Source organism: Ochlerotatus camptorhynchus, unplaced genomic scaffold (assembly GCF_037179485.1).
Source record: "Ochlerotatus camptorhynchus isolate MF236.1 unplaced genomic scaffold, CSIRO-AGI_Acam_v1.1 ptg000103l, whole genome shotgun sequence".
NCBI classification, from domain to species: domain Eukaryota; kingdom Metazoa; phylum Arthropoda; class Insecta; order Diptera; family Culicidae; genus Ochlerotatus; species Ochlerotatus camptorhynchus.
In genome coordinates, this window is record NW_027040593.1 from 859266 (window position 1) to 882746 (window position 23481).

At 39.2% G+C, this 23481-nt stretch overlaps 4 non-coding genes across 4 annotated transcripts; 2 read left to right on the top strand and 2 right to left on the bottom strand.

The window, feature by feature from the left end:
* Nucleotides 1–1360: 1360 nt before the first annotated feature.
* Nucleotides 1361–1434, bottom strand: TRNAI-AAU (transfer RNA isoleucine (anticodon AAU)). The gene has a single exon. It is a non-coding gene; the product is annotated as a tRNA-Ile (tRNA).
* A 526-nt stretch (nucleotides 1435–1960) lies between these two features.
* Nucleotides 1961–2108, top strand: TRNAL-CAA (transfer RNA leucine (anticodon CAA)). The gene is made up of 2 exons: nucleotides 1961–1998; nucleotides 2064–2108. It is a non-coding gene; the product is annotated as a tRNA-Leu (tRNA).
* A 95-nt stretch (nucleotides 2109–2203) lies between these two features.
* On the bottom strand, nucleotides 2204–2276 carry TRNAK-UUU (transfer RNA lysine (anticodon UUU)). Its single transcript has one exon. It is a non-coding gene; the product is annotated as a tRNA-Lys (tRNA).
* A 15286-nt stretch (nucleotides 2277–17562) lies between these two features.
* TRNAW-CCA (transfer RNA tryptophan (anticodon CCA)) lies at nucleotides 17563–17634 on the top strand. Its single transcript has one exon. It is a non-coding gene; the product is annotated as a tRNA-Trp (tRNA).
* Nucleotides 17635–23481: the final 5847 nt, after the last annotated feature.

Here is a 23481-nt window from a genome sequence, read left to right on the forward strand (position 1 = left end):
CGCTGCTCCAAGCCTCAACGCAAATAAAGCCAAGAAAAACTATCTCGAATTTGACTTAGTGCAAAAACTGGCAAACTTCTGCTTCTTTTCAAAGTTACCTTAGTTAAACCTAGAGTCGGTGTATAATGAGTCAAGCCAATAGAAAAACAGTTGAACTCGCATCACGGTTTTCCGAAAGATTATCTTTATTTTCACTTGGCAACAGAGGACTTTTACATCAACTTCAAATGACTTCTAGCGAGAAAAAAAAATAGCGGCTGTAGTAAATCATTATATCAGTGATTTTGTCAAATTATCCTAACAAAAAATAGTAGAAATTCTCATTACTGATCATTACCAAACGTATCCCATGACAATTTAATGCTCACTGCGTGTTTATGATCATTTCTTCGATTATATTTTATATTTTATTGCAATACCTTTCGTGGACCTTTCATAGCATCGTAATGTTTGTTTACTTTGCACGATAGGTAGCCGGTTTGACAGTTCAATAGGTAGACTTGGCTTCACTCTTGGCGTGACTCATTATACACCGACTCTAGTTAAACCAAATATTCTGTATAATTTCCTTGTCAACCACATATAAATGTACCATAGCTCACGTGATTTTGACATTTTTGAACAATCTTACACTTTTGGGCATACTGACAGCGGTAAAACTGACGGAAGTACGACAGAACAAAACAGCTTACTCTTCCACAGTTGCATCGCAGTACTGAATGCTAGTAAAAGTAGTCTGTTGCAATCATCATCACCCACTATATTCATCACGTTGATCTGAGCTTCGCCGAAATGCGTGATTGTTGCCCCCGTTTCCTGTTTCCCATCATCTTCCATATGTTAAACCAGGTTTCAAATGCATTTAATGTGCACAGAAGCCAATCTTGTATTATTAGTCAACAGCCTTTCATTAAAAAAAGCATTCCAGGGACCAAACACTGATGTTCGTAAATCTCGTCAAAGAAAATAATAAAAAAACAACAACAACAAAATAAGAGAACAACATGTTAAAATATTTATCTGAACACCAAGTTGATTGACTAATATAAAACTGATTTTCAGATAAATCTAGTCACCAAGCTTCTGAAAATCGTCTCCACTGGTGAATAATCATGTCTCTAGTCAGATTATTGATTTACCTCCTCTCCTTCTGAGAATCTCATTTATAATCACCGACTAATAGCTCCATATGAAAGTCACCAAGTGTCGATGCGATTTCACTACTGAGTGATCAATCAATCATCGCTTGACACTTCTCCTGTAGCGTGATTTCATTTTGCAATACTCCTCTTCTCAACTGTCACTTACTTAGTCAAGTATGATTTGACACACATCCCATTCCCCAATTAAAAAAGTATATTGGCTCCAGAGAGGATCGAACTCACGACCTTCGCGTTATTAGCACGACGCTCTAACCAACTGAGCTATGGGGCCACTTGTGAATACTGCCTGTAAAATAATCAAAGAATGACACCCAGCCATCGCCGTATCAAAATCAAATCTTAATATTTGTAATGAGCCTTTCATTCAATTTAAAACATGCGCGAAAACACCTTCTTCCTCAGCATACATATCCCGTCGTCTCTGTCGTTGAGCGTGACCGACGACAACAGTAAATACGACAACAAAGATGCTGATGATGTAGGTAAACCGGTCAAGGCAACCAACAAACCCCATCAGCCAGCATTAAAAAGCGATTATGAAGAAGACCCCGCAAAAAAAAACATGATTGCGGCCTTTTTGACATTTCCCTTCTACGTCGATGCCATCATCGCCCTCTTATGCCGTCTCAGCGCAAAAAATCTGTCAACAAAGTACTATAAGCCGACGCGCACGATGTGCGCGATATCAGCTGAACAGAAGATGAGTCATGCCGTCGTTCGTGCAAATTTGCTTCTATTGCTGCCTTGGTGTGACATTCCCATCATTACCGATCGGTTTTGGGGTGTACACTACACATGTCAGGATGGCCGAGCGGTCTAAGGCGCCAGACTCAAGAGTTAGATCTTGCTGAGGTTTCAGGAGTTCAAATCCCCGAATGCGCACTCAGTACCTTCCGAGCGTTCTGGTCCTCTCTGAGGGCGTGGGTTCGAATCCCACTTCTGACAAGAGATTTTTTGCGGACCCTGAAAAACTGCATTATCGATTGAATTGTAATTACCAATTCTAAAAATGTATTGCCAAAGCGGCAAAAAAAACTACCCGCCCGAATAGGGACTTGAACCCTAGACCGTTGGATTAAAAGTCCAACGCTCTACCGACTGAGCTACCCGGGCTTCATGTAGCTGTGGCAGCTCAGAATGCTACCGCTTCTACCGGGTGCGAGTTGGTACAAACTTCTACCGCTGCTCCCATCGCTCATCTGCACTACACACTAATAAGAACCCGTTCGAACATGCACGTCAAACGGTTAGGCTAAGAATAAAACAGCAACAGAACAAACCTGCTGGGGTTGTGTGGTGGTGGTATCTGCTGTTACGGCTTGGTGAGTGTGATTCGTTTCATTCGAATAAAAAGAAAAGCGGAGAGCGAGAACGGATGATGTAAACAAAGAAGCAAACTTGAATGAAACCGAAGCAAGCCGGGAGAAACCGAGTGGATGTCATTGTGGAATGTGTTTGTTCATTGTGTAGTTTACGGGACAAGTGCAACGTGATTGTTTTCATTTTTACTTTGTACGCAATGTAGGCGTTTGTTAAATCTGTCAACTGTCAAACTCTGTCAACCTTGCAAGTCAGGCAAAATCGAACGACAAAATTGGACTGTTTTTCAATTTTGTCAATTTTGCCAAACCGTTTGTTTACATTCCACCGGTGGCCGTCTGTCGGACTCGGAGCCGGATGGATTGCGCCGTTTTGCTGCAAGCAAAAAACCACTGCAAACAAAGCAAAACAAACTGTTCCGGTGTCAGTGGCGGTGGTGGTGGTGCGGTGGAAAAACAGGCACTTCGCATAGTATCAAATTTAACTAATTAATTGCTTCCCACCACCGTCGTCCGTCATCATCCAACATCATCATCGTCGCCAAAACAGGTCGATTCTGGTTGCAATTTTGCTCGCCCTTCCCTTCAGGGCTCGCGCGCGTCATTGATTGAAAATAAACATAATCAAATTACCCTACATGCATGCCCGCGCGGACCGCGATCAACGGGTCGTGCAAAATGATGCACCACATGAGCATCCTAATGAAAAAGGCATTTTCGGCGTCGAAAACGCGGAGTTCATGAGTTTTATGTGAGGTTATGTTTGACCACGTTTGTTCTGACCCCCAAACGCTGGTTTGTTGTATTCGGTAAAGTTTGGTTGGTGGACCCAAATTGGCGAAACCCGCTTTTTTTTCGCCATTTGATTTGATGTTAGGTTCAACCAACCAATAACAAACATTTCACTGTGTCGTTTTTTTTGTGCGATGGTGAGTGTGATTTTTATTAGTTTCTGAGCACCCACCTCGCCGCGTGTATCGATATCGGTTTGCTCCTCCCCGGTATGTAGGTAGCTTTGCCGGTGGTTTCTACTTGGATTCAGGGTTGCCACATTTAAATCTGTATCGCGAGGCGAAAAATCTGAATCAACTGGTGATCTTAATCTTCATAGAAAAATGTTTTTGTGGAGGACATTTTAGTTTGCATAAATGGATCAATGAAAATGCTGAGGTTTTGACAGAACTGTGCTGTGGCTACCACAGTATTTTATATTTGATCGTCCATATACAGTAGCGCCAAAAGCATGCTGTGGTGGGTTCAAAACTTGACCATCTAAAATGATCAATTGAACTGTTTCATATTTTACTTTTTAGAGCTTATATTGCCAATTCATAACATGACATAAAGCTGTTTATGTTGAATTTGGAATTTCGATGCAGAATGCTTATTCTTCTTTGAATTGACTTAACGAACTTTCAATGTTCCGCAACTGAAAAATGCCTGGAAAAAATGTGTTCAGTTAGGATTACTTTTCACCAGCGCTGACAGAAATCATATTTTCTTCTACACTCAACTTAGCTGGAAATTAAGACAACCTTAACAGATAGACCAACTACCTGCTTGAATTTGAATTTTCGCTTCGCTTCGATCTCTATACAGGCCCAGAACTTTTGACAGATCACAGTAGAACTGACAGTTCACTCTCATATGAATTTCTGCTTTGTTTATGTTTACATTCAGCACCATTAACCCCAGATCACTCACACACTCTTAATTTCTAGTTGTCAGTTCCACTGAGAAACGTCTCTTGGATCACCTTATATTCTTTTAATCAAAGCAACCTCGGAGTATCAATGACAACATTTGTTTTCGTTTATTCGTTACTGGATTGTTGTTTTCTCCTGTGTTGTTCAGTTTTGACAGATCTGGATGGATTCTACCCAAATTTGGGTGGTTTTGAAATAGCGTGTGGAAATGATTTTGTGGGTCAAATGCAAAATGTTTATTTTCAATTTACGCAAATATAGCACCGTAGAACGAGTTGCTCGATAGGAAATTATTACTTTATTCTGAATTGATGATAATGATAATATCGAGGCTTTAGGCTATAGGGTCGGCAATATTAAAAATAATCATTTTGCCCAACTTTTACTTAACTATTTTGCTTTTGATGATAGCTTCTGATTTTGACAATTTTGGGTTGGATAATCAAGCACTGGTGAATATCAACAAACGCATATTCGTTGGTGTATAATGAACTCATTTGTTCCTTTCGCTCGTAGTGAAGATTTTCAAAAAAAAACGCATTTCATCTACACTGGGTTGAAGCCTCGGTTGAAGCTAAGAGGAAGAGGATACAACTGGCTTCTTACTCTTTTATCTCTATCTTACGCACTTCAAATCGGCCAATCTTGAGCTGGTTCGTGTTTGACAGAAAAGTGGTTCGTTTTCGCCCCCGTATTGTCTCCTCTTCCTCCTCCTGGCAACCCTATCTTGTTTGCCTTGTCTTGACAAGAGCTAAGATCGCTGCGGGTCCGCGAATTGTGGGACCCACTGACAGCTCATAATTTGTAAACAAATAGAAGATTTAAGCCAGAATTTCAAAAAAGGCGTGACTGATAATTCCGATATTCTTAATATTTTTGCTTACATTTTGTGAAACATAAACTTAGAACTCATAGAGCATTATTTTCTTATTTTCTACCACAAAGTCAACCATTTATATGGCATAAAAGGGGAAATAATTCCATTTGATATAAATAAGACAATCCAATAACGCCATTTTTGCAGTTCACACTTGAATTGTGACGTTTCAGATGTTGGTTTCAATCAGAGACGTTGAACGTCTCTGGTTTCAATCAAGGTGACTACATATAGGTGTTCTAATGTGTCAAATTCATGATTCAGCCATGTTGGATTTTTGTTTGGGACAGCGACCGAGTTTGTTTACAATTTGCTCTAAAACCGCACTTTTCCCCCCCGCGACCTCCTCACCTATATAGTGACAAAGCTGTATCACCATTTGTATACCCACCATGGTTTCAATAACATGGCGGCTACTCCTTGTGTGTGATCGTAAATCTCGTATAACATTTGAAAAGGGCCTATCCTTGTTCAACAGCAGATGATGTTAGCTTGCGCCTGAAACAACACTCTGAATGGGAAATTCATTTGCAGTCGGGTTATTCGCGAAAGAGAAAATCGAAGAAGATAATCGATCAACAATGATAGGCCCTTTTCTCGTGTTGCGCGAAAAATGATAAATAATGACACTGACTTTTCACCTAGCGAGCGATATTTTCTACAGAGTTTACATTTTCATCACATTGCATGTACCAAAATGGTTTCCAAATGCATTTAAAATGCATTTCGTACTTTCTGACAATCATTCGCATGATTTACATAAATAGAAAGTTAGATTTTGGTAAACTTAGTGAACGTCGAGTATAGCGGCAGAAAATGAAAACAATTAGAAGAACAAAACTAAAAGTTGTAATTTACACACTAATAAAAATCATGGCAAAAGCAAACCAAATTCGTAATGCATTTCTAATCAACTCGGACAACAGTTTTAGTTCTCCGACAAATCCGTATAATCTGTATTTTAATAAAAAATCTTTAAATCTGTACGTACACATCATTGGTCTTGGAATTGATCAACAAAATCTGTAAAATATCAATAATCTGTACATGCGACAACCCTGGTCTGGAATGGCTTTTGTCGTGTTTGTTCTGCCCTCCTCTCTCTCTCCATCAGTCGTTCGATTCGACGGCCACGCTTTGGCTTTCTGTGTTTGGTTCCGCAGCCAACTAACGAACTCAATGCGGAACCACACCACTATTATAGTAGAACCGTAGTGGGTACATTCAGCTTCTGTCTCGGAGTCAGCTTGTTGCTTCTGCTCTGCAATCAACGCTGTGCTGTGTTGTTTCGATGATTTTCATTGAATAAACGGATTTAACGTGAATGGTTCCGGAAAGTGTTGAGATAATTTTGTTTTCATTCAGATGGAGATCTTTATTGCAGGGCAGTGCTGATCATCTGCGTTGCCAGGTTGTTTTAAAGCTTATCGGTATCGAAGGTATTAAAAAAATCGGTATTTATCGGTATTTACTATTTAATTAATCTTATATGTTTGCCGTTTTTGAAAGCCAAATTTTTAACAATTGTGACGACTGGGACTTGAGGGGAATTGCTTTGTTTAACGGCTTTCTCAGTCTTAAATCACACTTTAATTTTTTAATTTAATTTTTTAAATTATCTTTGTCCTCAAATTGTGATCGAAATTGTGACCAAGTAGTTTTTTTCAATTAAATATCATTAAATGAAACCAAAATATGGAAAAGCAGCCACAACAACGACTAAACTATTGACAATAACGACAAACAATATTTTCCCTTGAAAAAAGCTACAACCCATGGCCGAAATGTCGGGCAGATTACATCGTAGTCGTTGCAGTGTTTGATGTCACATCAAGGAAGCCAGAAAAGTTTCGGAAACGCGAAGTAGATTTCCAGAAGTATCCATTTCCAGGAAAAGCCAGAAGAAGCTCGGAAAAAACCTTCCAATAGAAGTCGAACAAAAAAACCATTGGTTTATGGTCAATCTACCAGAAGAAGACGAAAGAAATTTTTGGGAGAATTAATTGAACTTCCTGGTGAAGACGCAAGAAACATTCTGGAGACGCTGGCAGAAACTTCTTAAGGTAGATTGGAAGAAAAATCCGAAGAAAGTTGGAAGCCAGAGCGCTTACGGAACAGTCGAAAGAAACAATGACATAATTCCGAAAGAAAGAGATTCCTGGGGGATGTTCTAATGATCCAGATCCCTGAAGACTTCGCAATTTTCCTGAATATTTCGGAACAATCCTGAAATGCACTTAGGAATATTCCATAATTCCTCGAAATTCCTTCAAAGTTCTTGTAATTTTCCTGAAATTATGGGGCTGTTTTGGAGTTCCCTGCCCTAATAAAAATTGTATGGTTAATTTGCTTAACGACGTGTTCTGGGTATCATCCAAACCATTTGTGGAATAGTTCAATGATTTGGGTTATCGTTCGTTTATGGTTATTTTTTATTAGGGTGGTCATCCTCGAAGCGCTCAGAATTTCCCTGATTATAATGAGAATACCGGGATATCTCTAATAATCTTTGAAGGTCTCTAGACTTTCTGGAAGATTACGAAATCTCTTAAGTGCTCTCTCATTTTCTTTTAATTTATTGTAACATCAGTATTGATGTTCTCTGATCTTCCCGATTTTTTAATTTAAAAAAGTTATCGACACTGCCATTAAAAAAGCATAGAACTTCCCATAAAATGTTCTCACAATGTCCTAATGTTCATGTAACTTCCCTTAAGTTTCTTAAATTTGCATGAGCCCCTCAGGACATTGCTGAAATTTTCGGAAATTGCCTGAGTTTCTCGGAACTCCCTTATAATTTCAGCAATTTCATTGAAATTAATTGATATCTGTCCTGATGTTCTCTGATAAGCTTCACTAAAGTTCTTGAAAACCATTAAATTTTCCTGAAGTTTCCAAAATATTTATGATATTTCCTTAAGTTCACTGGAGTTCGCTAGACTTCTCTGAAATTTCCGGGTTTTCAAATTTTAACAGAAGTTTATGAAACTGTCTTTAATTAATCGAAACTGACACAAAAGTCTGGACTTTTCTTAAGCTTCAGAACTTCTTAAATGTTCCTGCAGCTAGTGAGGATCCGCAATAAAAATCTAATAGCATCCTTGAAGTTCCGGGAAAGTTGAAAAAAAACTGGCGGGAGCAGATGAAAGAATCATTCGAGCGAAGGCTGAATAAGCTTTTTTAATTTTGGAGATTCTATCTGATAAAGTGGATTTATTGAGATATGAATCGATTTACGAAAGTAATGATTATTATTTAAAAAAACTTGAATAAATTTGGGAGTTTTTTCCCTTTTGTTTTTGAGGATTTTACAGCGGGGTTGTTAAGCATCTTAACAATGATTTTTTTGTGATTTCCCGATTGCACTGTTACAGTAAATATTATTGTTTTGTTCGAGTATGATGAAAGCAATCCTTTCTACATTTCTTCTAACGAATTACAATAAAATTTGCTAAATTTCCTCAAATTTGTTTTGAATAAATTCGATTCGTTATGAATTATCGCGCGCCTGTTGATATTACCCGATTTAATCCAGTATTCATCGGTAATCTTGAATGTGCTACAATTATCGAGCATTATGCTGATATTACTTCTAGCGTGTATAGCGTGATGTGAACTATCACTATCCTGAGCACCTGCTTTTGTGATTGTTTCAAACCCTGCAAGCTTCATGTTCCATCTCTGGAAGCAACGAAAATATCTGCACGGAAAGTTGGTGACCTAATTGGCTATCAGCATTGATGGCCAAACGTGACTAAACCATTATACTATACCATCGATACTAATGTTCACCTGATGCCAGGGTTGTCCAAGTCGTAGTCCGTGATTTCTTTTGATGCAGTATTACGTCTTTCAGCAACATATTGGGTGTGCAATTTCAAAACACCAAGATCGCCGGATTACGAAAAGTGGTCAGGTTTTGACCACAAATATCTCTCTGTCAATAGCTGATGGAGTTTTATTCTAAACAAGCCAATCGATGGAAATGTTTTCTACGAATCTGCTAAAATTAACAGTTTATCAATTTTCAATAGATCACTATTGAAAATTGCACAAATGTCCCTCTGTTGCAATGGTGATCAAAATTATCATCGATTGCCCGCAAAAAGCGCTTTCCTTAACACAGATTTTAAAATCGAAATCCATTTATAAACCGCGTGTGGTGAGTGGAGGTGTTCTCCAATACACAACGAAAGGGTTCCAGCAAGCAGCTAGCTATCAAGGCTGCCCTCAATCGCTGATCCCTTGGAACGAACATATTGCTCGCCAGCGATGTTGAACACCCTAATAGCAAGAAATTCCTCCAATCAATTTTCGCTTTTTTTATTATCTATTGAATAAACCAAAAATTCCGTGCATTTTGTGCACGGAAATACGTAATTTTGTTATCAAAAAATGAGACGTTTCCGTGATGAGAAAATATGAATATTGAAAGCGTAGTCCATCGTCAAATCTACGGTCGTGTCTTGGATACAACCTCTTACTTTTTTTTTAAATATTTGTTTTGAACAAATATTTTCGAGCTTGACCAACCATACAGAAGGGCGGATCAAAAAAAATGTAATGACCATATCTCGCAAACCGAAGCTCTTCTCTATCAAATAGGCGAGAGTGTTTCCTACCTGCTGATATTGTTGGTTTGGCAAGGCAAGTTTCGGTTCGCGAGCAAAGAGCATTAAAAGTTTGATCACATAAGCTTATTCGCCTTTTTGTATTGTTGATCGAGATTTCGCGATGTTCCATTCTTATAAACAAACGGCTGTCACCGTTACCTGGTTATAGAGCTTTTTGACGTTTAATCGGCGCACACTACTGTACCATTTAAAACGAACGAGTGCGAGCAAGAGGGAAACAGATTAGTGGGAAAACAAACCGTCCATTCATCCATGTGTGCTAGATATAGAGAAAGATGATTAAACGTCAAAAAGGTCTATATATATATATGATAGATATAGAGATGTGACCCGATAACAGAGATGTGAACGATACAAGAAGATGTTATTCGTTTTAAGAGATTTAAGCTCGATTATATCGGATATAATCGATAAAATGGATTTGTCCGACTATGAACCGATTCATCGAACTTTATTTTTTGGCAAAATTGAATTAAATCTGCCCTACATTTTATAAAAAGGGTTTCTATAAAATTTGCTTTATAATTTCGATTTTTTTAGGATAAATTCGATTCGTAATGAATAATAACGCGGACCTACCGATATTATCCGATTTCATCTACTATTCATCGATAATCTTAGATGACCAAACGTGACCAAACCATAGAGGTAACTCCAAAACCAGAAGGTTCCGAAGAAAATCCATGAACCCCTCATTTTATCTGTCAAGTTTTCATAGCGAATCAAAACAAACATAGTGTAGTACTAGAATTTCGACTAAAATGGGCTACGTTAATCGATTTGCTTGGGACCAATAGTCAAGTAGTGAGCCAATTTAAAATCGTTTGTTTCCACCGGTTGACCAAACGATAGATGCCATCGATGCTGATGTTCACCGGATGCCTGAGATATTGGGCAAGTCTGTTGAGGTGGTGAAGGAAATCAGTAATAACCCCGGAGATATCTGAGAATTCCCATTCGTGATATATGCGTTTCCACACTTTATAATGTGTGTAATGCGCTGCGACAAATGAAACAGAAACTTCACGTTTGTGCTCTAGAACACTTGAAGTGATAGGAGGACATCTAAGCCATCATGAAGCCATTTGTGTACTCTTCAAGGAATCACCTTAAATGGTTTTTGAACAACCGATTTTCTCGACCAACAATACTTAAGGGTGGATCAGGAATCTTGCCAACTGAAGCTCACCTACGCAAACCAATTCCACTATCGGGTAGGAGAGAATTTTCTCTGCTGTTGTTGGTTTGGCAAGACGAGCTTCGATTTGCGAGAAAAGAGCATTACAAGTCAAGGGCCACCCACATTAGATCTGTTTGCGTTGCATTGACATACATTTGACAGTTATACAATAGATTTACCTGTCCCATTGGCGTTGACGGCACTCTTTCAGCAAATATAGACAGTTTCTTATGGGAATTTACGGTGGAGTGAAAGAATAGTACAAAGTCCACTATGTTTCACGCACAGTCTGACGTTTGCTTATGGTTTTTTTCATAGGAGTAAAGAGCTACAGAGTCGCCGTCAACGCCAATTTCCGCAACGCGTCTGATCCGGATCTATTGAGGCTTGTGGGTGGGCCTTCATTGCCTTCATACGGCAGCAGTCATTCTCGGTATTGGGAGTTGCTATAGACACTCATGTGATAGATGCGTGGATCCCGGGGCTTTCACTACTTACTTCCAGCAGTTTTAGAATTTCAACATCTGACGCTTTTCGGCGGTGGTGACTTAAAATTCCTCATCGGAAGGCTTGGTCGATTGGACCTGATTGGAAACGTACATTTCCATCAGAGTACGCAACATAGGATACTGCTCCCAGTAAAACGATCCGATTATCGATGTATTACGGGCAACAATTAGCAGCAGATGCAGGTCTTCCAGAATAGCGATGATATGGCGCGATTTGCAGGTTCAAAATTTGATGAAAGTACTATGTTGTCTGGATGATATTCGGACATTTTGAAGAGGTGGTCGATGATTTAGAGATTGGCTACACACAGCAAAAAAAGTTGTTGAATATTACATCGAAACTGCTGCAACCAGGTCAATCCATCGGTTGTGTAATATCACATTGTACGATGTACATCGATTTTGCGAACAAAATTACATCCATTGATGTAATATTGTATCTGCGTTTTGCTATTACATCATTATTTCATACATCAGCTTGAATTACGTTGATCGATATTACATTTTTTTTTGCTGTGCACGTGAACCACTCACACAAGCGATTAAAATCTCTCGAAAACTCGCGAAGCTTGTGAAAGAGCAAAAAACCAAAGTGAGTACATATAGGTGTTCTAATGAGTCAAAATCATGATTCAGCGATGTTGGATTTTTGTATTAAGGAGCAACCGAGCTTGTTTACAATTTGCACTAAAACTGCACCAGACGCAGACGGAGTGGCTCGAAAACTTTGGTGACGAACCTACTCTAATGTAATTTTTCAGTGTACAACATGGTAGCACTATACTACTCGATTGTACTAGCATTTTCTTCAAATGTACTTGAATTTTTTGCTTCTATCTCTTTCGCTCTAGTCAAAACTGGCATGCATAAACAAAATTGACAAAATTATATACTCTTTGCACACTGTCAAAGATCGAAAATCGTTAAAATACTAGCGGCCGATTGAACAAGCTTCTAAGTAAATTCTATTTGAGCGAACCTTGGTTTTAAGGCCGAAACTGCAGATTCCTTGCCAAATCATTAGTTTCCGAGCAAACTTATCCGCAAAAACAAATTTATACCTGTAGGGGACATCCCCACAACCAGTTGTCAGGTAAAATTTTCTTCCGGGGATTTGTTTATAATCCATTTTGACATATGTTTCGTCATCCATTAAAATACAGCCATCAAATTTCGTCAAAACTCGTTCGTATAGTAATCGTGCTTGCTTTTTGGCCACTAAAATTTGTTTCAGGGAGCGATTCGGATGTTTACTGGCACAAAAAGACTTATATCCTTCTCTTGAAAGGATGTTACGCACGGAGGAAAAGTTGGAATCGCATTTCTTTGCCAAATCACTTCTTCGTCAATGAAACATCAACAAATGCCTGTCAAACGTTTTTTGTTCCTACCTACCACCAACGTCCCGTATTAAACCGTGCGTCCAGATTTACTTTGAATCGAACTTTATCACTGACAAAACTCGATGGTACCTCTATTTATGCTAAGCGATAAGCATTGCAAGTCCCTCCTACTTGAAGAATTATGCAATCGAACGGCTGGTTATGCCTCGCCCCCATCAGCAAAAAAAACTGGGTTTGTATAAACCGTTCTATAGCATAATTTTCCAAGTAGGAGGGACTTTCATAGCTAATCTAAAAGCATAAATAGAGGTAGCGTCTGATAATTTCAGTGCTTGGAACAGAAAGCTGCAATCTGTGTAGGAAAATCCTTCTTATCACCACAGCAACACCCCGTTCCCGTTTTCTTATGCAAAATAATGAATGTGCGTTCACAAAACGCACGAAATCTTAAAAAAACCTTATTAATTTTTTTTTTAATTCAATCAATAGATTAAAGATGTACCGATAATTAAATGGAGGGATTTCAAGCTAAACTGTTCTGATCGCGAAATATTGATGATCTAGACCGAAATTGTCCAAACCCGTTTTGTGTGGTGTGCTGCTGATTTTCAGTGTTGCTCAGTGGGAGCTTTCATAAATAACGTAGTAGTTGAGGGAGGAGAGGGGTTTCAGAAGTTGGGACCGGCCATGTATTAGGTGTATTGCAAAACACGCTCCGAGGGGGAAGGGGGATTAATTGGTCAAAAAATATACGTAATTTATGGATGGCCATAATTTTACTTCCAAAGCTGTGTCGCAATGGACGAGTTAAATTTATCTCGTGGTTAAAAGTGACAGATGAGTTATCGAATAACTCTGCTATACGAGCGTGATTATGTCGGACCGACTAGAAGTTAAATTTTGGTAACCGTGGCTGAGCTCTGTTTGAAAACTGAACAATTTCCGGCATTTTCGAACATTGAAAATAACTTTCAAAATGTCACGATAATAAACTCGGCAATTGGTACACAGTCCACGAAGTATTTCTCGATTACTTTTTCGAAGGAACGCATAAGCTTTTGTAAACAATGCATTTGATCGTCGATTTGATGTAACTGGTAGCTCACCCACGCATGCTAACACTGCCATGAGATAGAGGAAATTTTCCCCTACCTGATATAATAGTGATGTTAGTATGTGGGGCGAGCTATTAGTTATGCCAAACCAACGATAAAATGCGTTGTTTACAAAAGCTGATATGTCCTTTCGAAAAGCAATCGAGATTTGTACTTATCATTCAGCCAAGGAGCGCTTGTCCCATTGAGGCGACGCTGCTACCAGCAGCCAGTGATCTCAACGGGAACGACGCGCAAAGTTCGAGGTGCAAAACTCAAACGCTGCGCGCTTGACAGGAACCGCCTACCTACTGCTGCTGCTACCTGTTTACCCGCCGTCCGAAGCAAAAATGAGTTGAGGCACATTAGCAGCGCTGTTTTATAACTTTCCAGATTCAAGCAGTACGATGTGCAACCAAATTGTACTTGACTATGAGGACTGGGTTTGGGGAGAACGTTTAATGAAAACAGTGATAAAATTATCACTTTTTATTGATCCATTTTTAAAACAGTTTTTTATGAAAAATTGAAAAAAGCGTTTATTGCAACAGCTTACGAAAGGTATTTCCTATCGATTGGTGTAGTTGGATTTTTATTTCATCTATAAACGACAAAGTTATAAGCGTTCAAAATCTTACACCTTTTCGTGGCGGTCGCAATTTTAGATTTACGTCAAAAAAAAACAAATCAAATTTGCTGCTGGTTGAGCAATATAGAGGGGATTTTGTGTTTACTAGTAATCCTATATACAGAGATAAGCGGAAATATTATCAGACGATTTGGCAACGTGGTTTGTTTTGTTTACAAAAGCTGCAAACACTTGCCACGGAGCAAACTGTGTCAGCTTTCTGTGTGACTTTGTTACGAGTTCGTTTACGTTGTTTGAATTCTCAGTGAACTGGTCAACGATGTTTCCTTAAATTTCAAATAACATTTATGGAATATAAAGTGCATTGCCATGTTTTGCCCTAATCACGGTCGTGGAAGTGCAACGAAGTTTAACAAAGTGAGAATTTTCCGCTTTCCGAAAAACGCTGAACTTCGAAAAATGGCTCGAGTTTTGCAGACTACCGTCGGATTTTTCCCTAGCTGATTCTATGCGTTTGTGCAGTGTACGTTACAGTGATAAATATTTGGTGGTATCTAGTTAAAATGTACTGCTTAGAGCACACGCAATTGTATTTTGTTAAAGAAGGTGGGAAACTTCTGACGCTGCCTGGAGCGATCCCGGTTCATCAGCACCAAATGCATGTTGTGCGAAAACCATTCCGTGATTGACACCGCAATGCTTTTGACCAACAATAAAAAATGACTACTATATATTATATATATTTATTTCACCCCGATTACAATACTTTTCAACTGAAGCATTCAGGCTAACGATAAAAATGCTCATTTGGCTCACATTTTGATAGTTATCGCTGCTCGATTGGCTCAAAATGGCCGCCTCCGCAAATCTCTATATATAGGATTACTAGTTTTTACTATCGGACAGGTTTGGGTCGAAGGTTCTCAGAATCCTAAGAAATCTCGCCCACAGGTATAGTTTATGATCATACGAACGAAACAAAATTCAAAAAAATTGAGCAGACCCATTTTCCGGGAAAACTTTAGTTAAAGTTTTGGCTTTTCCCGGACATCACGTACTTTGAAAATTCATAACTCAAGGGCCAAGCACTGTAAAACAAATGTGTTGTACTGGAATGATAAGGAAATTATTTCAGCAATCCATATAAAATATAATCTGAAAAATGTTTACAACGAAAATGTTCCCGATGGAGGAAAATATTTGCTGAAATTTACTGGAAGATCAGTTAGAAGCTGTTATTCATTCTTATGCTGCAGATTGTCATTTGCGGATTCTCAGCTAATTTTGCTGATTATCAGTTATTTAAATTAGGTGTATACACTAGAAGTCCACCAACTGAAAGTCCGCAAGTTGAAAGAAGGTTCATTTAATACACACTTATCTGTCAAATGTGTGCATTTTAAAATGTTAAGATGAACCAAATGAACATGCGGATGAACATTATGGATTTTAAATGCATTTGAAAACAGGTTTGACACATGAAATGCATTTAAGTTAGCGAATGCCGTTCGCTAAGTGAAAAGTAAACATGTTCCGTAACGAACTTCTATCACGCAAAACAAATTTCTCTTACCTCCAATGTAAGGTTGGATTTATTACATCCTCTACATCTGTTTCATACTACAAATGTAATCGCAGTTCTTGCAATAGACTACAAAGTACAAGCAATTAATTAATTTATCTTTTTTAGGGAGGCTTTCAGCCTTGAGCTGGTTCGCCTCCACTGTGTACAAGCAAGTTTGTTTTTCAAAATGCATATTTTCGTATAAAACCTTCACGAGATGATTTTCTAGACGCAATGCTTTTGGGAAAATAAACTTGGACCGAAAATTGGGTCCTTTAATTTTAAAAAATATATCGGTTATTATACATCATCTGAAAGAGCTTCGTATTCTAAGCACAACGATATTTTTTTTTTCGATCCCATTGATCCCATCTCGATTTGTAAATCAAAATTTAAGCAAAATAATTGCGTCACTGTTTGACACTACACTAAAGGCCCAAGCGCAATGACAGCGGAAGCGTAACGGCAGCGGCAGCGGAAAAGCCCGATCTGAGTAAGCCTACTTGTCGGATTGAAAACTAGTTAGAATCAAATCGACTTCGGTTAGGCATATTGACGTCATTTGTGACAACTGTCAAACTTGCCGCTTCCGTTCCGCTTCCGCCCACATTGCGTTTGGGCCTTAACAAATTGACTGCTCAACTCCCACCGCAGATTACGAATATGTATTTACCTCAATACCCTGAAAGAACCAAATTAAGCAAGCGTAAAAATTGCAAAATTATTTAGAAAACCATCCGACGACCACATTATAGAAACTGTTAATGTTACGAAACATTGCATACTTTTCAAGCAAATCTGTACTGTACATTATTTGCGGGAAGCTCCATTTACAATTTCATGAACCAATCTCTTCGCCAACCGGTTTTTGCTTTTTTCTCTGAAGCACATGTTTTCCTCCCCAGCTCATGAAGCAACGCAACAGATAGGTAACAAACTGTCTGGCAGTTGGTCGGTCGGTTGCTTTGCTACTCTTTTCAAAGCACCGCATCTCGTCGAACAAACCATGATGAGTAACGATATATTGAGTACTGAACCTGATGATACTCTCACATTGCTTGTCAAATCAACAAGTACCTACTACATGCAAACCTACATTAAAAAAGCAAAAGCCGGGAAATTACCAAAAACCCATTCCCTTGATCTGCTTCCCATTGGAAACAAGCAGTTTCAAGCGCTCGGTAAACATAACCACAATTTGAGTTTTCCCGAACGCAAAAAACGATATCAAAGTGCGTTGTAGGAGTAGGAGCGGGTGTACCTCAACACTAATTTGATAATGGCGATGACACAACTCCGAACCAGCTGAAGCTCTGTGCATATTGGCTTTTTTTGGGAGGCGCATAAACTGGTTGATTGTTTACGCGACGGACTGGCTTGTAAACAAAACAAAGCAACCGATAATTTAATGAATTTTGTTCGGTAGATGCCGTTTTTTTTGTCATACTAGCGCGCTGCTGTTCAAAGCGAACGCGAAAATGGTGGATTGGTGTCGGAGAGCAAGATTAGATAAAGCTGCAAATTGCGAATTTGCGACGCGGAAAGCACAACCAGAAGAGAAGGAAGCTGAATGAAAGAGTATCTGACTCCGTGGCGCAACGGTAGCGCGTCTGACTCCAGATCAGAAGGTTGCGTGTTCAAATCACGTCGGGGTCAAATTGGAATTTTTTAATTGCAATTTTTTTTCGTCAGATCCAGGCGAATGCAATTCAAACGGCAAATATCACCAATTCTCATAGCTTCGAGCTGCGGAACTGTCAGCATCACGGCCATCGGGAGACAGTTTAATCCACGCATGTGATGTTTGATGACAGCGCTCGAGGGGGAAATGGAGATACATGATGATGATGGAATTTGACAGGTGCGAGACTGATTTTGCTTTTTTATTTGTTCATTGGTTGTGTTTCCGATGGGGCTATCATGTTCACGAGATTGATTGAAAGTTACGCTAATTGTGTATCGATTAGAGGTGCAAAATGAAACATCACATTCGTTTTGTTTGAATGAAAATTAATGTTGCTGGACGTATGATTTAAACGTCATGGCCTGCGCCGTAATTGAACGTTACATTTACAAATAGCACTGTTCTAATGATATGCCAGAATACGTAAGAATTTCTTTCACTTAAAGGACACGAGTTATTACTTAGGACAAGGAAATTCAATTCATTACGTCCCTTTCCGTCAGACCCATCATCGCAATCTTCCGCAAAAAAAAAAGAAAACCGCAAAGCAAAAAAGAAAATCAACACACCTCTCGTTCCAAGTGGGGTGGAGGACCGGGGAAAATTGCCAAAATCAACAACCTCCACTTGGTAAACCCACCTTTCACTGAACATGATGCTTTCTTTACGCGGGACTCGCTAATTGAAATAAATCATGCTCAACTCTGCCGCCGCCGCCGCCGTGCGACAGCGCTCATGACAGCGCGGCCAAAAAATAACAAATGGACATCAACGCTCGCTCGTGAACATTGGAAAATCGTTTTAATCTGAATTTTTCATTCGACTTCTAAAACATTACGCGGTATAACGACAAATTAATTAAAATCTAGCGAAGGGGCACGACAGCGCGGAATTTAACCTAAATGACAGCTGCGTGCGAGCGGGACGGGCTGTCAGGAGCGGAATCAAAGTGTGCCATGACAACCATGCGTTGGTGAAAGACTTGTTCATTCCGACTAGACGGAACAAAAGCCGCAAAAAAGATTATCACCTCGGGGTTAATATTTCAAATTAAACATGGTCCCTTTCGCGACCTGTCACACTCGCACGGCACAGACCGCGTGCGGGAACAAGTGTGTATAGTTTTCGCTTCCGTGAACAATTTTCGCTCGCGTTTGCTGTAGAGCAAACGGTGTATTATTTGCTTGTTTTTAGATTTTTATTCCGTTCCCGCGCCCATCCCAATCGGTAAATATATTCTGGAGCAGCATTTAAAATGGCCTATGAGCTAATTATGTAAACAATGACTTTAAATGTCGATTTTTGAAGGCCCAAACGCAATGTGGGTGGAAGTGGAACGGAAACGGTAAGTTTGACAGTTGTCACAAATGACATCAAGATGCCTAACCGAAGTCGGGTTGGTTCTAACTAGCTTTCAATCTGACAAGTAGACTTACTCAGATCGGGTTTTTTCGTTGTCATTGCCTTTCCTAAACTTACTATACCAGATGCTGTTGATGATTTGCCTGAATGAGTCATAATCCGTGACAATATAAAGTGACGTTTCAAGTCATTGTTTAAATTTGTTTATGGGCCCTGGGTTGCTCATAATATAGGAAGTGATGATAACAATAAAAATAATGTCTGGTATTGAAAATTATGACCATATTTGACTTTATTGGGGCCTCCTCTCTTAAATTCTAGAAGATTCTTATGCCCACCCTAGCCCATTAGGTTGTCTCGTTAACACCAATCAATACGAAACTAACGATTTCAAATTAGCTCATTACTTGACTGGCCCATTGGTAGATCTATAAGTGTACCACAGACAAACAGACATAACACATTGAATATTTCTCACTGTAAAACATCGTCGCTAAAACATTACCGCCATCTGTTGAGTACACTGTGGTGGGTAGCACGCTGAACAGATGGCGGTAGTGTGAAAACGTCAAACTCAAGGGAAATGACTATGCGCGCCACAGGTGGCGGTGCTACCAACTACGATACTTTTAAATTGACCGTTAAATGCTTGTTCGATGAACAACTCGCGAGTGTTATGTCTGTTTGTCTGTGAGTGTACCCTATGCTCGTACTAGAATCTCTCAAAGTTTGTGTTTGTTTTGATTCGCCTTATACATTTGACAGAGTTTAATGAGGGGCTCATGGATTTTCCCACGTTTCGAGGGGTGCTTCAATTAGCTTGGGACCGAAGGAGTCCATTGGCTGCTCCAAGAGAGGAGGAGCAAGAGGGGACACGTGCCTCTCTCTATTGTATTTAGTCTGGACACTTTTCAATAAATGGCGGACATTACAGAGTATTAGCATACAGGCACATACAGGTAACTCTAAGACCAGAAGGTCCCGAAGAAACGTGCTCAACTTTTTGACTCAGCTCTGGTACTCTCTTCGGTCCCCTCGAAACATAGGAAAATCCTCGAACCCCTCATTTTATCTGTCAAACTTTCATAGCGAATCAAAACAAACAGAGTGTAGTACTAGAATTTTGACTAGAATGGGGTACGTTAATCGATTTGCTTGGGACCAATAGGCTAGTCAAGTAGTGAGCCAATTTAAAATCGTTAGTTTCCACCGGTTGATATTAGGCAATAGGCGTCTTTAATTCCAGCTAGAATATTAATTTCCAACAGATTCCAGTAGACAGGGTAACTTCCCAAGTAAAATTTTTGGTTTCATGAGGGTTCAATAGACCATGATTTAGGCATGTAGAATGCTTTAAAACATCGATAAAACTTTCAATGTTAATTGGCTTGAAACGTGACTGTTAGTTGCTACAGTCAGATTTTACAGAGTTCACAGCCACAGAGTTCCTGCAAGTTTCCAGCTCTTCAAAGAACAGTCCTGAAGATCCCAGAATTTTCATTAAGTTCTCGGAACTACTCTGAAGTTCACGTAATTTCTCTAAACTTTCATGAATTTCTCTGGAATTCCTTGAAGTACTCTGTATTTCCCTGAAATTCTCTTCTCAAAGTTTTCACAATTTTCCTGGAGTTAATAGAACCAATCGGTGGAAACTACCGATTTTAAATTGGCTCACTACTTGACTAGCCTATTGGTGCTAAGCAAATCGATTAACGTATGCCATTCTAGTCGAAATTCTAGTACTACACTATGTTTGTTTTGATTCGCTATGAAAGTTTGACAGATAAAATGAGGGGTTCGTGGATTTTCCTATGTTTCGAGGGGTGCATCGGTTACCTTGGGACCGAAGATAGTACCAGAGCTAAGCCCAAAAAATGAGCACGTTTCTTCGGGACCTTCTGGTCTTAGAGTTACCTCTATGATAGAACTGCCTTGAAGTTCTTTTGAACTTTTAAACTTCCCTCAATTTTCCTAATAATGATGGATCCTCTCTGATGCCTTCGATTTTTTCTGGAATTCTAAGAGGTTCCTGAAACTTTACCAATTTCCCAGTAGTCCTCGAAACTTCCACAGAAGTTCCAGATTCTTCTTCAATTTTTTCGTTATTTCCCTGAAGTTAATGGAACTGCCCTGGAGTTTTCTGATCTTCCCTGATTTACTCGGTACTACTACTCTCTCTTCCAATTCTCCTACAGCTCTTGGTACTGTGCTGAATTTAATAGAACTGTCCTAGGAATCCCTTAACTTCCTTAAAAATCCCTGAACGTCTGTGAGATTCTCCAAAATACTTCTGAAGTTCGCTAGATTTCTTGAAGATTTTATAATGATCTTCCCTGTTGTTTGCTCCACTCTTGAACTGCCTTGAAGCTTATGACACTTCATTTAAAATGCTCCCGCATTTTCCTAATATTCATGAAACTTTCTTGAAGTGCTAGGAGTTTCGCTGAAGTCCTCGGTAATTCCCTAATGTTTTCTGAACTTTCATAAAGTTCCCGAAGTTCTTTAAAGTTCTCTGGACTTTTGTGAAGTTTTCCTGGAACTTCTTAAGTTCTCTGAAGTAATTTGGGCTTCCCTGAAAGTTCCACACTTTTGGAAAATTCCCACTACTATCCTGAAATAGTAGGAAATAATTACTCCAGTGCTTAGATTTTCTTTGAAGCTCATGGAACTGCTCTTAAATTATCGAAACACTTTCCTGGTGCTGCCCCAAAAATCTCTGAGCATCGTTAAGTTTTGTAGACTACCCAGAATCTATCAGTGTTTGTTTTAAAGTTCGCTCGATTTCCCATAGCTTTCCTAAAGTTTTGAAAACATCTTCGAAACTCGCGGAACTTCCCCTTCTTATTTTGCCTGACCTTTTCTGAAATTCCCTGCAGTTGTTTGTACTTCTTTGATATTGCCTAATGTTCCAGTAATTTGACTGATATTCAGAAAGCGTCCCATGAAGACCCTACAATGTTCCTGAAGGTTTCGGATCATTCCTGATATTTTTGGAATATCTTATATTTGCTTCAAACTCCTTGAAAATACCTGCAATTTTTCTGACGGTAATGGCACTGCTCTGAAGGTCTCCTGGGACCTACCTTAAAATCTCGAATATATTTTGAAGTTCTATAAACTTTCTTGAAGGTTTTGGAACAGCTTAAATTAAACTAATGGAACTGCATTGAAGTTCTCTGATCTTTGCTGAAGTTCGCTCATTTTTTTGAGTTCTCGAAGCAGCCATGAAAGTCATGGAACTTCCCCAAAAATGTTTTCACATTATCCTGATGTTCCGAAAATTCCGGTACTCCATCTAAATTCCAGCAGTTTCCAATTTGCACTGCCTTTAGGTTCTTTGGTCTGCCCTGATGTTCTCAGAGCCTCCCAGGAGTTCTTCGTACGGTCCTGAAATAAATGGAACTGTCCTGCAAACCTTTAAACTTCTCTGATGGTCTCTGGGCTTCTGTGAAGTTTCCAAAGTATTACCATAGAGGTAACTCTAAGACCAGAAGGTCCCGAAGAAACGTGCTAAACTCTTTGGCTCAGCTCTGGTACTTTGGTATCTTCGGTATCTTCGGTCCCAAGCCAATCAATGCACCCCTCGAAACATAGGAAAATCCACGAGCCCCTCATTTTATCGGTCAAACTTTCATAGCGAATCAAAACAAACATAGTGTAGTACTAGAATTTCGACTAGAATGGGGTACGTTAATTGATTTGCTTGGGACCAATAGGCTAGTCAAATAGAGAGCCAATTTTAAATCGTAAGTTTCCAACAGGTGGTATTACAGATGTTTTCTTAAGTACTCTGCAGTTTTCCGGACATTCCTGGAATTCCCGGAACTTCTAAATGGTTTTCGAAATTTTCGAGCAATTGATGGATCTGTCTTAAATTTATTGGAACTTATCCTTGCTGAAGTGGACTTTCATAAAGTATTTGGAAATTTTCTTGAAATCATTGGAACCACCCTTAAGATCTCCAGACCTAGGTTCTCTGAACTATTTGGAACTTCTTTTAAGATTCAACTATTTTTATGTGGATATCTCTGAAGTTTCTTAAAAGTTCCTACAGTTTTCCTGAAGCTAGCTAATGGATCCACCATGAAGTACCCAAAACGTTCCAAAGCTTTCGGAACCTCCCTTATGTTCCCGCAGTTTGTTTATGAACCTTCCCTAAAATTCTTGTTATTCCTTTCATTCCATAGAACTTCTTTAAAATTAATACAACCCTCCCATATTTGTGGAAGTTTCCACAAATTCCGGAACTCCTTCAAAGTTTCAGCAATTTCCTTGACATTAATTGAACTGCCCTCAGGTTGTCTGATCTGTCCTGGTATTCGCAGAGTTTCTCTAGAGTTCTTCGTACGGTCCGGAAATAAATGGAACTGTCCTGAACACTTCTAAACTAGTCTGAAGATCTCTAGACTTCTGTGAAGTTTCCAAAATATTACTGATGTTTTCTTATGTTCCCAGAG